The sequence below is a fragment of the Microtus ochrogaster genome, linkage group LG9, assembly GCF_000317375.1.
Source record: "Microtus ochrogaster isolate Prairie Vole_2 linkage group LG9, MicOch1.0, whole genome shotgun sequence".
Lineage (NCBI taxonomy): Eukaryota > Metazoa > Chordata > Mammalia > Rodentia > Cricetidae > Microtus > Microtus ochrogaster.
Genome location: NC_022034.1, coordinates 36,004,532 through 36,016,205, shown reverse-complemented (window position 1 = coordinate 36,016,205; position 11,674 = coordinate 36,004,532). Strand labels below are relative to the sequence as shown.

General features: G+C 36.4%; 1 pseudogene; it reads right to left on the bottom strand.

Moving 5' to 3' along the window:
- Positions 1–2,837: 2,837 nt before the first annotated feature.
- LOC101993179 lies at positions 2,838–9,392 on the bottom strand (annotated as a pseudogene).
- Positions 9,393–11,674: the final 2,282 nt, after the last annotated feature.

Below are 11,674 nucleotides of genomic sequence, written 5' to 3'. Positions count from 1 at the left end.
AGATCGCATTGATCTTACAGACAATTAAGGAGAAAAGTACTTTTTGTATCATGTGTCAGCTGGAAGTTAGCCTCTGACAACAGAACATTATTTATTGCTTACCATTGAAAATTTACTTGGAAAAGCCATTGAAAGATCAGAAAAACTGTTATATATGTATACATATATATTGACATTTACGCATGATAATTGGAAATATTTTTAAAATGAAATTCTTGACTTCATAGTTCTCAATGATCAAAAATTATATGTTGTGTTGTCTAAGGGGACATGTTTTCAAGGCTGGTAACCTGAGTTCCACTCCTGGGATACATATGATGGAGGATGATAACTAACTCTTACAAGTTGTTCTCTTCGCTCTGGATGCATGCCGTAGCACATGTGTGGACATACACACATTCCTACACACATAGGCACACACAAAAACACAATAACTACCTTAATAAATAATATTTTAAAAGGTAATGGAATTTTTTAATAATTAACCCTAAAGTTTAAGCTAAGGAGACAATTATATAAATACTGTTTGGAAAAGTGATTTGGGAATGCAATATTTCTTTAAACAGTACATAATTTTTATTGTCAAATTTCTACTGGAAACTCTGCAGACAATTTGAACTTCTAGTTAGTTAATACACTGTTCTAAAAGCATAAGCATTTTCTAAGAAAGCAGTATAGCTTGCAAGGTCAGAACAGATACAATGTAGAGATTATAAAAAATAAAACAACTATTACAGTAAGTTTCAACAGTAAAAATAATTGCCATTAAAGCAGCATGTGGGTAAATCCCTCAAATATTCTTATACATGGTGATTTTACAGAGTTGCTACCGAGGATGAATTGTACCTGAATGATTAGCTGGTACAGAATCTTTTCTTTAGGCAATATGCCTTAATCAACAGCCCTGCAAGACAGCTAATCTTGTATATGGTACCCACAAGAATAGTGCAGCCTATATTTCTTTTTTAAATTGATTTTTATTGAGCTCTACATTTTTTCTGTTCCCCTCCCTGCCTCTCCCCTCTCCCCTTCAGCCCTCTACCAAGGTCCCCATGCTCCCAATTTAATCAGGAGGTCTTGTCTTTTTCTACTTTCTACTTCCCATGTAGATTTAGGTTGTTTCCAGTTTCTGGCTATGAGAAACAAAGCTGCTATGAACATAGTTGAGCACATGTCTTTATGGCACGATTGAGCATCCTTTGGATATATACCCCAAAGTGGTATTACTGGGTCTTGAGAAAGGTTGTTTCCTAATTTTCTAAGAAATCACCACACTGACATGCAAAGGGGTTGTGTCAGCTTGCATTCCCACCAGCAATGCAGACGTGTTCACTTTACCCCACAATCTCTCCAGCATAAGTGTCATCAGTGTTTTTGATCGTGGCCATTCTTACAGGTGTAAAATGGAATCTCAGTTGTTTTGATTTGTATTTTTCTGATGACTTAGGATGTTGAACATTTCCTTAAGTGTCTTTCAGCCATTTTCGATTCCTCTGTTGAGAGTTCTCTATTTAGATCTGTACTTCATTTTTTTTATTGGATTATGTGTTCTTTTGGTGACCAGTTTCTTGAGTTCTTTGTATACAGCCTATATTTCTTGTCTGATCATGCTCTGTTTTGTTGCTTTCATGGCATCTGTATTTTTTATCCTCCCCTTAGATGTGTGAAGATTTTTAAAGATTAGAAATCTGAATAATCTTTGTTCATTCTTAACTTCCTACTAAATTAAGAAACTTTTTTATTCTTTAAATATAGTTAATTTAAAATTTTAATAATTGTAAAAATTACAGCACTCCCACACATTCTATTCAGCAGCAAGATGATGGGCATATGTATGGGGCTCAGACTGATGCTCTCAAATCAGTTGTCTTCCTCTGCTTAGTTGACTCCGGCACTGCCAGGAGCTACTGCTGAAACTGTCTCCACAGTCTATGGGTAGACTTTTTAATCTAATGCTTAGTTGAAGCATCAAAGTTTGTTTTCTTCCCCCCAAATTGAGACATGTTTAGGATGATATCCATGACAAAATCACAATTCCGGTTTCTTAAAGGTTCCTAGAACAAACAAAGGATCTGCTTTAACCGACATCGAACATACTGATTTTCCTCAAGTGTTTACTGTTACAGCTATTTAGATGAGAAACCATACAATGATGAGATAAAGATTCTCTAGGGAAATAAGAGAAATGAGTTATGACTCAATCTCATTACCTTTTGTAAATAGGGCTGCCAGCTAATTTAAATTTTTTTAAAACCTTTAACAGTAAGAGATTATTTTGATAAATTATTCATATTTCTGCACTTTGCACCATCTTACAATTTGCATATCTGGCAGCACCTGGGCCGTTCATCCAGACATCAGCACCCTTGGTCAGACAGAATGACCAAGGCTGCTTCATTATTAATTTCATCTCAATAGAGTGATTATCATACTAAAATGAATCATTATCCCAGAAATATGCTTTCCTGGAGCAATAAGTACAAGAGGCTTAGCCTAAGAACTTGTAAGCACATAAATTCTTAGTTTAATTTTAAATCTTCCTCTATTTTGGTAGCATCTGTGTGAAAGACATAGCTCAGTTTCATAAGAAAATATGAGAATATCGTTCTATAAGAATAGTGAGAAATAATTCATACCCTGATTGATCAGCTTATCGAAGTTCAGGATAAATTGTTTTCAGATTCTTGTATCTTATTTTAAAAGGATGTGTGCTCTTGGAGGGTTTGGAAGATGTGACAGTGCTGGTCCAAATTTAACTTTTGAATTGTGACTATGGATTTCTCTCATGGTTTATGTCAAAGACACTGCAATTCTATCTTTATTTCCTTCCCCAATGTTTAATTATTTTTATTAGGGCAAGTATGAACATGTTTTGTAATTTCTTTCACTTGCAAGCACACCGGTTGCTCCCGAGGTCTGGTTACAATATGGCACCACAAGAATGATAAATCACCTTCCACTCTGGCAAGGGGCAAAGCTTCAGTAATAGTACCATCAGGTGATGGTTCCTCCTGCAGCTGTCTAACTGTTCAGTACCAGTCCTCAAGCCTCAGTTTCTTTAAATGACCTCTCTTGGAAAAGTAATTATGATACATTTCTTCCTCTGAAGGGTATTAGTAATCTAACGACTGTTCCGGAACGTTGGAGAGCTCATATATCTCATAGGTGGAGAGTCACGGAAGATACAGCCATGGATACTGATTTTGCCAGAATTCTTTTTCCTCCCTCAGCAGCTACGTGGCCTTCACCATATCCCTCTAATTCTTATGTACTTCCAACTTTTCTGTCACCAAACAAGCAAAGTACCAATATGTGTCCCAGTGGACACACAATGACTGGAGGTAGGGAAGCAGAAACTTAATAAACTGCAACACCCTCTGCTGATGGATCAGGTGGGCGGGAGAAGCACTCAAGACGATAGTAACTCACCTTCAGTAAACTTCTATATTTAGTTCTCTTGCTTAACCTAAATGTCTTGTGTGTTGCAAAACCTTCAAGGGGCTGCCATTTGAACTATCTTTTCTGAAAATCAGTCAAAGGATTTGATTCATGACTTGCCTAACGAAGAGCTGCTTTCTTCTTTCTCTAGGGAGATACCAAAAGTTCCACTTGTACAAACGTTGTCTGTTTCCAATATAATCTACTGAGAATAAAGTTCTGAACTTCAAAATAAAAAGGCTTTCTGCTTAAAAAATGATTAATTAGCCGGGCGGTGGTGGCGCACGCCTTTAATCCCAGCACTCGGGAGGCAGAGGCAGGCGGATCTCTGTGAGTTCGAGACCAGCCTGGTCTACAAGAGCTAGTTCCAGGACAGGCTCCAAAACCACAGAGAAACCCTGTCTCGAAAAACCTAAAAAAAAAAAAAAAAAAAAAAGATTAATTATTAGGAACAAGGGAGATTGGTTGTTCACTTTTATACCAATCTGATCAGCTGAACTTTTCCACTATTATCATTCATTAGATTTCCTGTGCATTTTCTTTTGGGTTTATTAAAGATAATTTTGTTAGTAGATCTTTAGGTTCTAAAGTTACGTAGATTAGTAAGCAACAATTAGTAACCGTAAGGGATTTGTAGACTACTGAGAAGAAACAGCTGTGTAAGTAATTTAATGTATGACTACCCTGAGATTGAAATCTTTCAGTGCCATGCCCAGTAAACTAGAATTACGGAATGACGAATGTGGAGACCATGGTACCACTACTAATTTCTTGCCTTAGCACTTGCTTCTACTCATTCCATTTCCCTTGTCAGATTTTTCCCTTGCTTAATGGGCTCTTTATTATTTATTTCACTGTCATTTTCCAAGTGAAGGATCTAATACATTATTCAAGTTTTTCTCGTTACCATTTTGAAACAGTAATTCATTTCTCCTACTTTATTCTAAAAAATAGCTATAATAAATGCAGTGATTTTTTTCCAGTGGTGGAAGAGATGTTAAAACAATTTTCAGATGCAAATATTTTTTCTTAAAATATACTATGATCACCTATTGTCCAATAGCCAAAGACAAATGATTAGGGCTCTATTGTAGAAATTTATTTGCTTGTTGCAGGTATTTGAAACTTACATCCAACATTAATTGAAGTCAAAATACAAATGATGACCCATAATGACAAGCTTGTCATTTTTAATACTTGAATATGTGACAAAAATGATTATTTAATTAAATGTATAATGTCAATATTTTTTCAATTCTGTTAAATCAAGTTTTTTCATGCCTATGGATTTAAGAAGTTGAAACATTAGGCTCATGAGATCCATGACAATTTATTTGTATTATTATGTTTCATGATGTTTAGAATAGTGACTTGTTGAAAATTTTTTTCAACATGATAAAGAATGATAGATGGATTATGCTGGCATTTTAATATGGGATGTTACTTTTATTACAATTCAAATTTTAGTTCCTTTTATTGTTTTATGGTACTGGATAGGTTAAAGAAGGGCTTATATATACCGGTGTATGGTTTTATGGCATAAATATTGATTATCAATTTCAGAACTATTATAATATTTGAATGATACTATGATAATTCAATTTATTTAAAATTATATTTTTTGATGAAAAGACACATCTAAAATTGTCAAATAAAGGTTAATAACAACATAAAAAATTCATTTGAAATTTTTCATTATATTACGTTGATTGGGATGATACAGAAAAAATGCTTACTACCATTTGGGAACTTTTCAGTGACTGTAAGGAGTATTTATCTCACTTTATTATTTTTGTTATTTCTGCCTTTGTTTGGAATTTGTCTCTCGAATAGTGTTAGTTTCTTTGGCAGAAATCGAAAAGAGGCAGCGAATGTACCTTTGTTGGAGATCTGCCTGGATTTCATGTGTTTTCTCTTCTGTGAGCTTTGGTGCGGGTTTCTTTTGCTGTGCATTTATGGTCTCAGGATTGAGTCTCCTCTTTAAACCCGAAAACAGTTCTGTTGAAAACAGGCGTTCTGTTCAAGCAAATGTCAGATCTGATCATCTCTGCAGGTGTCCTTAGTAACTCTGAGACTGCTGCTGCGGCTGAGTGGCCACAGGTGGGCAGAGCTGTTAAAAAGGCCCTTGGTTTTATGCTATTCGCTTCTCATGACATGCCGTTCATGGAAGAGGTTGTAAATTAACACACATTAACTTAAGATCTTGAACTCAGGGAAGAACTACATGGAATCGTGGGGGATTCATGCTGTTGGTATGACCCTGAGATTTCCTTCTGTTGAAATCGCCTTGCAGACTGTCCCTTTAACAATGAATTTTGTGCCATGGGAGAGGGTTGAAGGGGAGGGGAGCAAAGAAAAGTGTAGAGCTCCATAAAACCAATTAAAGAAAGAAAAAATAATTGTGGTCTATAAAGATGTCTCAGCAAACTTTTAAAAGCACTTGATGTTCATGCATAGGGCCCTAATCAGGTCCTTGCATCCACATGCTAACTCACATCTATATGTAACTCAAATTCCAAGGAATTGAACCCTCTCTTCTGACCTCAGAGAGTATCAGACATGCAGTAGTGCACATGCATACAAGCACGTAAAACACTCATTCACATAAAATAAAGTATTTAAATCTTAAAACAAAGGAACTTTGATCCAATAACAGTATTGAGAACAAATCAGTGTGCATTAATAAACCAATATGGATTTTTTGTTGTTATTATTGTTGTTTTGTTTTGTTTCAATTTTGGTAAGGGATAGATAAAAACAAGTTTTAGAGAGAGAACTGAGGCACAGCAGAAATAAGAACCGATGGAGAATGCTCCTTAAAATATATCCATCCATGTGTAAGTGATCTTGCAGAGAGAAAGGTCATTCAAATGATCTCTGAGAAGTCAGAAACCAGGTTTTAAATAAATAACTATAATAATAGTAATAATAATAATAATAGAAAAAAACAATAGATACTCTATTCATACAGAACTAAAGAATTACTACTTTTATAGTAAGTTATGATATAAATTATCTCTAGAATAAGAGACAAACATTTTTGTTTTTCCAAGGACATGGAATGTTATTATTATTATTATAGAGATGGGATTTCTCTGTGGAATGCACTGACAGTTCTAAAACTCACTCTATAAATCAGGCTGGCCTCACACTCACAGAAATCTGCCTGCCTCTGCTTCCTGAGCGCTGGGTTTAAAGGCGTGCGCCACCACCAGCCTTCTATTTTTATTATACATAAGGAAGAAAGGAGAGTATTTGCATATATACATGTGTGTTCACTTGAATATATGCATTTGTGTGTATGTGTGTTTGGGGGACATTTCAGGTGTCGATTCATAGACACATAGTCCACCTTCTTTTAAGACAAGTTTCCTCATTGACTTGGAATGTGTTAAGACGGCTAGATTGGCTGGACATTAAGCCATAGGGATCTGACTGTGTCCCTCAGTGTTATAGTTATGAGTGCCTCCCACTATGCCCAGCTATTGTCTGTGAGTTCAGAGGCTCAAACTCGGTTCCCATGCTTTGCAGGCAAGCATTTTACATACTGAAGCATTTACATAGTTGAGCTTATTACTCTTTGCCAAACTATTTTGATGTTGAATTGTCCCTTGTTAATATTACTTTTATTTATTCTTGGAATAATGTATTAATTTTTAGACATGTACACAATGTATTTCGATTATATTTATCCCTGAAACCTAACTCCAGCCCTCCTGGGGTCCTCCAAGACAACACTTCTGCCTCCCAACTTCACATTCTATTTGCTTGAATTTAAAGATTTGTTTCTATTATTTTTAGTTTTTTGTGTGAGTGTGTGTATGTGTGTCAGTCTGAGTGTGGATATGGACATTTTAGTGCAATTGCCCTCAGAACCCCAAGGAGACAGACCACTGGGAAACTAGAGTTACAGGAAATTGTGAGCCCCCTTACTTAGGTGTTGTGAACAGAGCTCAAGTTCCCCGAAAAGCAGTACATGGCCTCAATCTCTGAAACATCTCCCCAGCTCTTATTTGTTTGCTTTCAAATTAATAATCTGAGTCTAATTAGTAATGCTCATTTGTACATCTGTGCAGGGCCATTCAGTGGGTATTTTCTAGAAGCCATGTCCCAAAGAAAAATTCTTCTTCTTCTGTCAGCTGTCAAGTGCTAATAGTTTCTAAGCAATGAGAAGGTCCCTAAAGCATCCATGCTGAAAGTTTGATAAACTTGATCTTGGGCAAATTCTGTGTACAATTGTGTGTTGTTGCAAATAGCCAAAACTACAGATATTCATGGGTCTGATGACCTAACATGTCAACAAGTCAGCATTTTACAATGCTCTTCCCCAGCCAGAGGCTCTTGCACTCTTTCGTTCCCCCTTTCTTAGTGATCTCTAATCCTTGGGTTGGAGAGAGGTTAATACAGAGGAGCATCTGAGGCTGAGCCCTCAGAATCACTCTTACACACAGTGCTCTGTCCAGTCAGTCATACCGTCCAATAATGTTCTCAGAACTCTAATTAGTATAGTTCTAAATATGCTGATATCTAATGAAAGACAGAAGACAAGTATATGTGTTGTCAACACTATCTTTGTATCTGTCTTAGAAAATATTTATACTAAGGATTGTAATTTTTTTTTTTTTAGAGCCAGGAAAATCTGAAGCCAAACAAACAGCTACAAAAGTCACAGCACAAGGTAAGTTATCAACACTTTAAAAATACTACTGAGGCATTAGACATAAAACAAAACAGAAACAACAACAACAGCCCATAATTTACAATCCCAGAGAACCTAGACAACAAAGAGGACCCCAAGAGAGACATACATGGATCTAATGTACATGGGAAGTAGAAAAAAGACAAGATCCTCTGAGTAAATTGGGGACCATGGGAGAAGATAGAAGGGACGGGAGAGGAGAAAAAATATCTAGCTCAATAAAAACAATTAAAAATAAATAATAAATAAATAAAAACACTACTGCTTTTTCCTCTTCTGTTCATAGCATTTTATTGAGAAAGCAAAAGCTGTTTATTGCAGAAGAGCGCCATCTGCTGATTGTTCTTCTGCAGTAAACAAACTGTTGCTAGATTTTTTTTAAAATTGGAAATAGATTTTTTCATACAAATATTCCAAATATGATTCCACTCCCACAAGTCCTCCAAGATCCACCCCTACCTCCCCATCCATCCAAACCCACATCTTTTCATACTCTTCCCCATCAGAAACCAGACATCTAGAATATAAATAAAATGATATAAAATAAAACAAGCATACCTGAATGTAACAAAACAAACAAAAAAAACCCCAAAGATTCAAACAAAAAGCATAAAAGACACAAATATAGACATATAGACATACACATTGTAACACGAAGAAATTCCCCATTAAAGCAAAATAAGAAACTAATATTACAGTTATAAGTAGAAGATTTGTTAAAAGAAAGAAAAAAAGAAAAAAAAACCCACATAGCCAAAGCATTGTGGGATGAAAACACTTCCAGAGATACCATTGAGTATATTTTGTATTGGCCATCTACTGCTGGGGATGGGGCCTGGCCCTAAGGGTGGCTTGTGTCCTTAGTGAGACTCTGTTAGAGCAAACAAACTTTTTATTTGTGTCTAGTTACAAATTGGAGACAGTTTAAGGATTAGGGATGGGGGCTTGTCTCCAGTTCTGCTCTCATCACTGGGACCACATCAGGCCCAGTCCTGTCTAGGCTCTGTGCATGCTGTCACAGTTTCTGTGACTTCATGTTATCATAGATCCCATTGTGCTTGCTTGGTGTTGGGTGTATTTCCTTGGTGTCCTCCATCCCTTCTGGCTAGCACATGCTTTGCACTTCCTCTTCTGCATGGTTACCTGAGATGTGTTGTGGGGATGTGATTATTGGAGACATCCATTTATGACTGTGTTCCAAGTCTCTCATGCTCCACACATTGTCCAGCTGTAGATCTTCTGTATCTATTCCCATGTACCCCAGGAGAAAGCTCCTCTAATGATGACTGAGCAAGTCAAATGACTATGGCAAAACGTCCTAAGGAGTCATTTTGTTGGCATGTTGTAGTAATACGAGTCCTGCCACCCAGCTAGCTTTACCCGAAATAATTACACGGACACTGTATTCTTTTAATCACTGCTTGGCCCATTTCTGTCTAGCCTCTTTTAGGCTAGCTCTCACACCTGAACTAACCCATCTCTAATAATCTGCTGTAGCCCACAAGGTGGCTTACCAGGGAGATTCTAGCCTACGTCCATCCTGGGTCAAAGCTTCATCACATGAGTCTCAGAGAGCAGAGCTATCCCTGTGTCCACCCAGGAGAGAGGAGCATGGCGTCTCTGCTCCAGAGCGCAGAGCTGTTGACACTCAGCTCACTTCCTCTTCCTCCCAGCATTCTGCTCTGTTTACTCCTCCCACCTATGTTTTAACCTATCAGGGCAAGCAGCTTCTTTATTTAATTAACCAATGACCTTCCTCCATCAGCATGTTCTTTATCAATGTATTATTATGTTGCTTTCTCCTATGTTCCCAGCTTGTGTAGTCTCAGATTCTTGGCCACCCAAGTAGTGTTAGGGATGAGTTTCATCTCATGGATTGGCCATAAATCAAATCAAATATTGTTTGGTTATTCTAACAAGATTTGTGCCATAATTGAGTCAGAAAATCTTGTTGGCAGGTTATGATTGTATGTCATAGAATATTTCTATAAAATGTGTTACTTTTTTATGATGTGGAACATTGATGCAAAGATGTGCTACATTCTTTCATGTTGCATTTGTTTAACTGGGTGAAACTTTACCCCTTTTTCTATCTGAAACACCTGAGCTCACTGGCGAAGCGGGAGAGAGAAATAGGCGGGATTAGCAGGAAAGAATAAATAGGAAAAAGAGCAAATAAAGATAGAGGAGCAAAAGAAGGAGAAGGAGGACATCATGGGGCAGCCACCCAGCTACACAGCAACTCATGGAGTAAGTAAATAAAGGCATATAAAATACAGAAAGATAAAAGTCCAGAGGTAAAAGGCAGGCAGGTTAATTTAAGCTAAGAAAAATTAAATTAAATTAAACCTCGCTAAGAGTGGGCCTTCAAAAAAAAAAAAAAAAAACAATAAGCCCCGTGAGATTTATTTGGGAGCTCAGTTCCAGGCCACCTAAAGAACCAAAAGAGTAAAGAGAAAAAATGAACCACAATCATAGACTGAAGGATTTGAAGCTGGGTTATTGTTCACCTTTCTACTTTGGTGGCTTATAGAGTACCTTCCAGTACCATGAACACTGGTCTTTAACGCAAGTATTTCTTTAGCCATTTGAACAAGTTCTATTGAGAATGATGCTGAATCTACATACCTGAAGAAAAGCAACTATTGCATTGCCTCTAAGATTCATTCAAGACACTTTAATACATATTTTCAAAAACAAACCTCAAATCAATACATAAAAATGCACAGATTAACTATTACCATAACAATTTTTAATGGGTTGGTTACATCAGTTATATTTTATGACTGGTTTCATATTAGAACAGTCTATTGGAATGTTAGAAAATCAATATTATTATCTAAATGCTCTCATTGCAAAAGCTGGATTCCAGATATACTACAAAAATAATTAGCTTTATGAACCATATGAGAACATTACTTCCATCACTCACTGATCTATCTCCTCCAGGCTTAAAAGTACAAGTGGTGTATTCTCAAACCAGTAGCAATTAGACAAAACACAAAAGGGAGACCCAAGAATTCTGCTATTGTCACCTATAAAAAGTTTAGAGAATAGTTTAAGAAAACAATAGGGAAAATATTCATCGAACAGAAGATCCATTTTCTCTTCTACACTGGATTATTCAGTGCTGAGATGTTTAGCAATAAAAGAGATACATTTAGACAGTGGTATGATTGTTTCTGGATAGAGGGGCCTCGCAGCAAACTCATTAGCATACAGTGTTTTGTGAGATATGACTGAATGTATTGCATCTGACCTAAATCTTATTTATCAGCAATTTATGCAAGCATGGTTAAGGGCTAGGGAACTACTTTTAAGTTTTCTTGCTGATTACCAGTTCAACAAAATTGCTTCTTCTTTACAAAAGTTTATATAGGGAATGTAATAAATATTATTTGAGGTAGAAAATCAGAATGAGTCTATATGAAAATATATATCAGGGTAAATTCCATGGGCAAATAACTTTTCCTAAAAAGAGTTCTTATTGTGTTCGTGTGTGTGTGTGTGTGTGTGTGTGTGTGTGTGTGTGTGTGT